This window comes from Triturus cristatus, chromosome 1_1 (assembly GCF_964204655.1).
Source record: "Triturus cristatus chromosome 1_1, aTriCri1.1, whole genome shotgun sequence".
Lineage (NCBI taxonomy): Eukaryota > Metazoa > Chordata > Amphibia > Caudata > Salamandridae > Triturus > Triturus cristatus.
Window position 1 is genome coordinate 834,866,577 of NC_140579.1, and position 9,937 is coordinate 834,876,513.

Consider the following 9,937-nt stretch of genomic DNA (forward strand, 5'->3'; position numbering starts at 1 on the left):
GTGGTTGTTGTCTAGAATCACACTGTGAGTCTGTGTGCATTTGGGAACCACTGTGAGAGAAGCGTTTGGTAACATCGTGTATTTGCTGACAGATAACTTTTTTAAAACCTGTCATGTTGTGAAGTTTTAGTAGCATTAGAATCCAGTCTTTGCTTATGCGTTGATTAAATGAGTCATGCTTTGACACTGATGTGCTGTACTTAAATATGTAGATTGTGTTCAGTACCATTATCTCTTCTAGACTAGAGAATGAGTTTTGGTAAACTCCTAGGATAGTGTTGATTGTCTAAAATCACACTGTGAGTCTGTGTGCATTTGGGTAAGGATTGTGAGAGAAGCATTTGGTAACATCGTGTATTTGCTGACAGATAACTGTTTCAAAACCGGTCATGTTGTCAAGTTTTAGCAGCATTAGAAGCTAGTCTTTGCTTATGCTTTGATTAAATGAGTCAGGCTTTGACACAAAAGTGCAGTCCTGAAATATGAAGATTGTGTGCAGTTCCCATATCACTTCCACAGTAGTGAATGATTTTTGGTAAACTCCTAGGTATAGTGGTTGTTGTCTAGAATCACACTGTGAGTCTGTGTGCATTTGGGTACCACTGTGAGAGAAGCATTTGGTAACATCGTGTATTTGCTGACAGATAACTATTTTAAAACCTGTCATGTTGTCAAGTTTTAGTAGCATTAGAAGACAGTCATTGCTTATGCGTTGATTAAATGAGTCAGGCATTGACACAAAAGTGCAGTCCTGAAAAATGAAGATTGTGTGCAGTTCCCTAACCACTTTCACAGTAGTGAATGATTTTTGGTAAACTCCTAGGGATAGTGGTGCTTGTCTAGAATCACACTGTCAGTCTGTGTGCATTTGGGAACCACTGTGAGAGAAGTGTTTGGTAACATTGTGTATTTGCTGACAGATAACTGTTTTAAAACATGTCATGTTGTCAAGTTTTAGTAGCATTAGAAGACAGTTATGGCTTATGCTTTCATTAAATGAGTCAGGCATTGACAGTAAATTGCAGTCGTGAAATATGTAGATTGTGTGCAGTTCCCTTACCACTTCACTGTAGTGAATGAGTTTTGGTAAACTCCTAGGGATAGTGGTGCTTGTCTAGAATCACACTGTGAGTTAGTGTGTATTTGGGATCACTGTGAGAGAAGCATTTGGTAACATCGTGTATTTGCTGACAGATAACTGTTTTAAAACCTGTCATGTTGTGAAGTTTTAGTAGCATTAGAATCCAGTCTTTGCTTAAGCGTTGATTAAATGAGTCATGCTTTGACACTGATGTGCTGTACTTAGATATGTAGATTGTGTGCAGTACCAATAACTCTTCCAGACTAGTGAATGAGTTTTGGTAAACTCATAAGACAGTGTTGCTTGTCTAAAATCACACTGTGAGTCTGTGTGCATTTGGGTAAGGATTGTGAGAGAAGCATTTTGTAACATCGTGTATTTGCTTACAGATAACTGTTTTAAAACCGGTCAAGTTGTCAAGTTTTAATAGCATTAGAAGCCAGTCTTTGCTTATGCTTTGATTAAGTGAGTCAGGCTTTGACACAAAAGTGCAGTCCTGAAATATGAAGATTGTGTGCAGTTCCCTTATCACTTCCACAGTAGTGAATGATTTTTGGTAAACTCCTATGTATAGTGGTTGTTGTCTAGAATCACACTGTGAGTCTGTGTGCATTTGGGAACCACTGTGAGAGAAGCGTTTGGTAACATCGTGTATTTGCTGACAGATAACTAATTTAAAACCTGTCATGTTGTCAAGTTTTAGTAGCATTAAGCCAGTCATTGCTTATGCGTTGATTAAATGAGTCAGGCATTGACATTAAAGTGCAGTCCTGAAATATGAAGATTGTGTGCAGTTCCCTTACCACTTTCACAGTAGTGAATGATTTTTGGTAAACTCCTAGGGATAGTGGTGCTTGTCTAGAATCACACTGTGAGTCTGTGTGCATTTGGGAACCACTGTGAGAGAAGCATTTGGTAACATCGTGTATTTGCTGACAGATAAATATTTTAAAACCTGTCATGTTGTCAAGTTTTAGTAGCATTAGAAGACAGTCATGGCTTATGCGTTGATTAAATGAGTCAGGCATTGACACAAAAGTGCAGTCCTGAAAAATGAAGATTGTGTGCAGTTCCCATATCACTTCCACAGTAGTGACTGATTTTTGGTAAACTCCTAGGTATAGTGGTTGTTGTCTAGAATCACACTGTGAGTCTGTGTGCATTTGGGAACCACTGTGAGAGAAGCATTTGGTAACATCGTGTATTTGCTGACAGATAACTATTTTAAAACCTGTCATGTTGTCAAGTTTTAGTAGCATTAGAAGACAGTCATTGCTTATGCGTTGATTAAATGAGTCAGGCATTGACACAAAAGTGCAGTCCTGAAAAATGAAGATTGTGTGCAGTTCCCTAACCACTTTCACAGTAGTGAATGATTTTTGGTAAACTCCTAGGGATAGTGGTGCTTGTCTAGAATCACACTGTCAGTCTGTGTGCATTTGGGAACCACTGTGAGAGAAGTGTTTGGTAACATTGTGTATTTGCTGACAGATAACTGTTTTAAAACATGTCATGTTGTCAAGTTTTAGTAGCATTAGAAGACAGTTATGGCTTATGCTTTCATTAAATGAGTCAGGCATTGACAGTAAATTGCAGTCGTGAAATATGTAGATTGTGTGCAGTTCCCTTACCACTTCACTGTAGTGAATGAGTTTTGGTAAACTCCTAGGGATAGTGGTGCTTGTCTAGAATCACACTGTGAGTTAGTGTGTATTTGGGATCACTGTGAGAGAAGCATTTGGTAACATCGTGTATTTGCTGACAGATAACTGTTTTAAAACCTGTCATGTTGTGAAGTTTTAGTAGCATTAGAATCCAGTCTTTGCTTAAGCGTTGATTAAATGAGTCATGCTTTGACACTGATGTGCTGTACTTAGATATGTAGATTGTGTGCAGTACCATTAACTCTTCCAGACTAGTGAATGAGTTTTGGTAAACTCATAAGACAGTGTTGCTTGTCTAAAATCACACTGTGAGTCTGTGTGCATTTGGGTAAGGATTGTGAGAGAAGCATTTGGTAACATCGTGTATTTGCTGACAGATAACTGTTTTAAAACCGGTCATGTCATCAGGTTTTAGTAGCATTAGAAGCCAGTCTTTGCATATGCTTTGATTAAATGAGTCAGGCTTTGACACAAAAGTGCAGTCCTGAAATATGAAGATTGTGTTCAGTTCCCTTATCACTTCCACAGTAGTGAATGATTTTTAGTAAACTCCTAGGTATAGTGGTTGTTGTCTAGAATCACACTGTGAGTCTGTGTGCATTTGGGAACCCCTGTGAGAGAAGTATTTGGTAACGTCGTGTATTTGCTGACAGATAACTGTTTTAACTTGTCATGTTGTGAAGTTTTAGTAGCATTAGAAGACAGTTATGGCTTATGATTTGATTAAATGAGTCAAGCTTTGACAGAAAAGTGCAGTCCTGAAATATAGATTGTGTGCAGTTCCCTTACCACTTGCACTGTAGTGAATGAGTTTTGATAAACTCCTAGGGATAGTGGTGCTTGTCTAGAATCACACTGTGAGTGTGTGTGCATATGGGAACCACTGTGAGAGAAGCGTTTGGTAACATCGTATATTTGCTGACAGATAACTTTTTTAAAACCTGTCATGTTGTGAAGTTTTAGTAGCATTAGAATCCAGTCTTTGCTTATGCGTTGATTAAATGAGTCATGCTTTGACACTGATGTGCTGTACTTAAATATGTAGATTGTGTTCAGTACCATTATCTCTTCTAGACTAGAGAATGAGTTTTGGTAAACTCCTAGGATAGTGTTGATTGTCTAAAATCACACTGTGAGTCTGTGTGCATTTGGGTAAGGATTGTGAGATAAGCATTTGGTAACATCGTGTATTTGCTGACAGATAACTGTTTTAAAACCGGTCATGTTGTCAAGTTTTAGCAGCATTAGAAGCCAGTCTTTGCTTATGCTTTGATTAAATGAGTCAGGCTTTGACACAAAAGTGCAGTTCTGAAATATGAAGATTGTGTGCAGTTCCCATATCACTTCCACAGTAGTGAATGATTTTTGGTAAACTCCTAGGTATAGTGGTTGTTGTCTAGAATCACACTGTGAGTCTGTGTGCATTTGGGAACCACTGTGAGAGAAGCGTATGGTAACATCATGTATTTGCTGACAGATAACTAATTTAAAACCTGTCATGTTGTCAAGTTTTAGTAGCATTAGAAGCCAGTCATTGCTTATGCATTGATTAAATGAGTCAGGCATTGACACAAAAGTGCAGTCCTGAAATATGAAGATTGTGTGCAGTTCCCTTACCACTTTCACAGTAGTGAATGATTTTTGGTAAACTCCTAGGGATAGTGGTGCTTGTCTAGAATCACACTGTGAGTCTGTGTGCATTTGGGAACCACTGTGAGAGAAGCATTTGGTAACATCGTGTATTTGCTGACAGATAAATATTTTAAAACCTGTCATGTTGTCAAGTTTTAGTAGCATTAGAAGACAGTCATTGCTTATGCGTTGATTAAATGAGTCAGGCATTGACACAAAAGTGCAGTCCTGAAAAATGAAGATTGTGTGCAGTTCCCTAACCACTTTCACAGTAGTGAATGATTTTTGGTAAACTCCTAGGGATAGTGGTGCTTGTCTAGAATCACACTGTCAGTCTGTGTGCATTTGGGAACCACTGTGAGAGAAGTGTTTGGTAACATTGTGTATTTGCTGACAGATAACTGTTTTAAAACATGTCATGTTGTCAAGTGTTAGTAGCATTAGAAGACAGTTATGGCTTATGCTTTCATTAAATGAGTCAGGCATTGACAGTAAATTGCAGTCGTGAAATATGTAGATTGTGTGCAGTTCCCTTACCACTTCACTGTAGTGAATGAGTTTTGGTAAACTCCTAGGGATAGTGGTGCTTGTCTAGAATCACACTGTGAGTTAGTGTGTATTTGGGATCACTGTGAGAGAAGCATTTGGTAACATCGTGTATTTGCTGACAGATAACTGTTTTAAAACCTGTCATGTTGTGAAGTTTTAGTAGCATTAGAATCCAGTCTTTGCTTAAGCGTTGATTAAATGAGTCATGCTTTGACACTGATGTGCTGTACTTAGATATGTAGATTGTGTGCAGTACCATTAACTCTTCCAGACTAGTGAATGAGTTTTGGTAAACTCATAAGACAGTGTTGCTTGTCTAAAATCACACTGTGAGTCTGTGTGCATTTGGGTAAGGATTGTGAGAGAAGCATTTGGTAACATCGTGTATTTGCTTACAGATAACTGTTTTAAAACCGGTCAAGTTGTCAAGTTTTAATAGCATTAGAAGCCAGTCTTTGCTTATGCTTTGATTAAGTGAGTCAGGCTTTGACACAAAAGTGCAGTCCTGAAATATGAAGATTGTGTGCAGTTCCCTTATCACTTCCACAGTAGTGAATGATTTTTGGTAAACTCCTATGTATAGTGGTTGTTGTCTAGAATCACACTGTGAGTCTGTGTGCATTTGGGAACCACTGTGAGAGAAGCGTTTAGTAACATCGTGTATTTGCTAACAGATAACTAATTTAAAACCTGTCATGTTGTCAAGTTTTAGTAGCATTAAGCCAGTCATTGCTTATGCGTTGATTAAATGAGTCAGCCATTGACATTAAAGTGCAGTCCTGAAATATGAAGATTGTGTGCAGTTCCCTTACCACTTTCACAGTAGTGAATGATTTTTGGTAAACTCCTAGGGATAGTGGTGCTTGTCTAGAATCACACTGTGAGTCTGTGTGCATTTGGGAACCACTGTGAGAGAAGCATTTGGCATCATCGTGTATTTGCTGACAGATAAATATTTTAAAACCTGTCATGTTGTCAAGTTTTAGTAGCATTAGAAGACAGTCATTGCTTATGCGTTGATTAAATGAGTCAGGCATTGACACAAAAGTGCAGTCCTGAAAAATGAAGATTGTGTGCAGTTCCCATATCACTTCCACAGTAGTGAATGATTTTTGGTAAACTCCTAGGTATAGTGGTTGTTGTCTAGAATCACACTGTGAGTCTGTGTGCATTTGGGAACCACTGTGAGAGAAGCATTTGGTAACATCGTGTATTTGCTGACAGATAACTATTTTAAAACCTGTCATGTTGTCAAGTTTTAGTAGCATTAGAAGACAGTCATTGCTTATGCGTTGATTAAATGAGTCAGGCATTGACACAAAAGTGCAGTCCTGAAAAATGAAGATTGTGTGCAGTTCCCTAACCACTTTCACAGTAGTGAATGATTTTTGGTAAACTCCTAGGGATAGTGGTGCTTGTCTAGAATCACACTGTCAGTCTGTGTGCATTTGGGAACCACTGTGAGAGAAGTGTTTGGTAACATTGTGTATTTGCTGACAGATAACTGTTTTAAAACATGTCATGTTGTCAAGTTTTAGTAGCATTAGAAGACAGTTATGGCTTATGCTTTCATTAAATGAGTCAGGCATTGACAGTAAATTGCAGTCGTGAAATATGTAGATTGTGTGCAGTTCCCTTACCACTTCACTGTAGTGAATGAGTTTTGGTAAACTCCAAGGGATAGTGGTGCTTGTCTAGAATCACACTGTGAGTTAGTGTGTATTTGGGATCACTGTGAGAGAAGCATTTGGTAACATCGTGTATTTGCTGACAGATAACTGTTTTAAAACCTGTCATGTTGTGAAGTTTTAGTAGCATTAGAATCCAGTCTTTGCTTAAGCGTTGATTAAATGAGTCATGCTTTGACACTGATGTGCTGTACTTAGATATGTAGATTGTGTGCAGTACCATTAACTCTTCCAGACTAGTGAATGAGTTTTGGTAAACTCATAAGACAGTGTTGCTTGTCTAAAATCACACTGTGAGTCTGTGTGCATTGGGGTAAGGATTGTGAGAGAAGCATTTGGTAACATCGTGTATTTGCTGACAGATAACTGTTTTAAAACCGGTCAAGTTGTCAAGTTTTAATAGCATTAGAAGCCAGTCTTTGCTTATGCTTTGATTAAGTGAGTCAGGCTTTGACACAAAAGTGCAGTCCTGAAATATGAAGATTGTGTGCAGTTCCCTTATCACTTCCACAGTAGTGAATGATTTTTGGTAAACTCCTATGGATAGTGGTTGTTGTCTAGAATCACACTGTGAGTCTGTGTGCATTTGGGAACCACTGTGAGAGAAGCGTTTGGTAACATCGTGTATTTGCTGACAGATAAATAATTTAAAACCTGTCATGTTGTCAAGTTTTAGTAGCATTAAGCCAGTCATTGCTTATGCATTGATTAAATGAGTCAGGCATTGACAGTAAAGTGCAGTCCTGAAATATGAAGATTGTGTGCAGTTCCCTTACTACTTTCACAGTAGTGAATGATTTTTGGTAAACTCCTAGGTATAGTGGTTGTTGTCTAGAATCACACTGTGAGTCTGTGTGCATTTGGGAACCACTGTGAGAGAAGCATTTGGTAACATCGTGTATTTGCTGACAGATAACTATTTTAAAACCTGTCATGTTGTCAAGTTTTAGTAGCATTAGAAGACAGTCATTGCTTATGCGTTGATTAAATGAGTCAGGCATTGACACAAAAGTGCAGTCCTGAAAAATGAAGATTGTGTGCAGTTCCCTAACCACTTTCACAGTAGTGAATGATTTTTGGTAAACTCCTAGGGATAGTGGTGCTTGTCTAGAATCACACTGTGAGTCTGTGTGCATTTGGGAACCACTGTGAGAGAAGTGTTTGGTAACATCGTGTATTTGCTGACAGATAACTGTTTTAAAACATGTCATGTTGTCAAGTTTTAGTAGCATTAGAAGTAGGGGTGGGCAGAAAACTACGCTCCGTCAGCGTAGCAGATAAAGCCAGCCACTCCTGCACACCGGCCCGGTCCCTGCTTCTGATAGCAGCCAGGCCGGAGAGAGCCTCCCTGGGCCCCGGTGGACCCCTGTCTCCAGCACCTAGACCCTCGGCTGTCTTGCAGGACGGGGGTGGCTCACGCACCCCGGGGCCCGCCGGACGGTGCAAGAGCCCCGGGCCCGGTCCCAGCTTCAGAACCCTAGCCAGGCCGGGGAGAAACTCCCTGGGCCCCGGTGGACACCCTTCCCCAGCGCATGGACCCTCGGCTGGCTTGCAGGACGGGGGGCTCCCGCTCCCTGGGACACTGGGACGGAGCACAAGCCCCGGACCCGGGCCCAGCTTCCGAACCCTAGCCAGGCCAGGGAGAGCCTCCCCGGGCCCTGGTGGACACCCTGTCCCCAGCGCCCGGACCCTCGGCTGGCTTGCGGGACAGGGGGCTCCCGCACCCCGGGAACGGAGCTCCAGCACCGGGCCCGGGACCAGCTTCCGGACCCCCAGCCAGGCCGGGGAGAGCCTCCCCGGGCCCCGGTGCACACCCGTCCCCAGCGCCCGGACCCTCGGCTGGCTTGCGGGACAGGGGGCTCCCGTACCCCGGGACGGAGCTCCAGCACCGGGCCCAGCTTCCGGACCCCCAGCCAGGCCGGGGAGAGCCTCCCCGGGCCCCGGTGGACACCCGGTCCCAGCGCCCAGACCCTCGGCTGGCTTGCGGGACAGGGGGCTCCCGCACCCCGGGACGGAGCTCCAGCACCGGGCCCAGCTCCCGGACCTCCAGCCAGGCCGGGGAGAGACTCCCCGGGCCCCGGTGGACGCCCTGTCCCCAGCGCCCGGACCCTCGGCTGGCTTGCAGGACAGGGGGCCCCCGCACCCCGGGACGGAGCTCCAGCACCGGGCCCAGCTCCCGGACCTCCAGCCAGGCCGGGGAGAGCCTCCCCGGGCCTCGGTGGACACCCGACCCCAGCGACCGGACCCTCGGCTGGCTTGCGGGACAGGGGGCTCCCGCACCCCGGGAACGGAGCTCCAGCACCGGGCCCAGCTCCCGGACCTCCAGCCAGGCCCAGGGAGAGACTCCCAGGGACCCGGTGGACACCATGTCCCCAGCGCCCGGACCCTCGGCTGGCTTGCGGGACAGGGGGCTCCCGCACCCCGGGAACGGAGCCGCACCCTGGGACGGAGCTCCAGCACCGGGCCCAGCTTCCGAACCCCCAGCCAGGCCGGGGAGAGCCTCCCCGGGCCCCGGTGGACCCTCTCTTCCCTAGCGCCCGTACCCTCAGCTGGCTCGCAGGACGGGGGGGCTCCCGGGCTCTGGGACGGAGCCGCACCCTGGGACGGAGCTCCAGCCCCGGGCCCAGCTTCCGGACCTCCAGCCAGGCCAGGGACAGCCTCCCCGGGCCCCCGGTGGACCCCCTGTCCCCAGCGACCGGACCCTCGGCTGGCTTGCGGGACAGGGGGCTCCCGCACCCCGGGAACGGAGCTCCAGCACCGGGCCCAGCTCCCGGACCTCCAGCCAGGCCCGGGGAGAGACTCCCAGGGACCCGGTGGACACCCTGTCCCCAGCGCCCGGACCCTCGGCTGGCTTGCGGGACAGGGGGCTCCCGCACCCCGGGAACGGAGCCGCACCCTGGGACGGAGCTCCAGCACCGGGCCCAGCTTCCGAACCCCCAGCCAGGCCGGGGAGAGCCTCCCCGGGCCCCGGTGGACCCTCTCTTCCCTAGCGCCCGTACCCTCAGCTGGCTCGCAGGACGGGGGGGCTCCCGGGCTCTGGGACGGAGCCGCACCCTGGGACGGAGCTCCAGCCCCGGGCCCAGCTTCCGGACCTCCAGCCAGGCCAGGGACAGCCTCCCCGGGCCCCCGGTGGACCCCCTGTCCCCAGCACCCGGACCCTCGGCGGGAACCAAGGAGGGTTAAGCCCAGGCCACGTCCTCTCCCCGACAGCCTGCCCGGGGAGCCCATTTTTTACCGACTATTAAGCCCCCACGTAGTGGGGGCTTACAGAACCCTGGGGGTGGACAAAAGTTGGAAATAGCCCGGCCGGCCGGCAGGCCGGC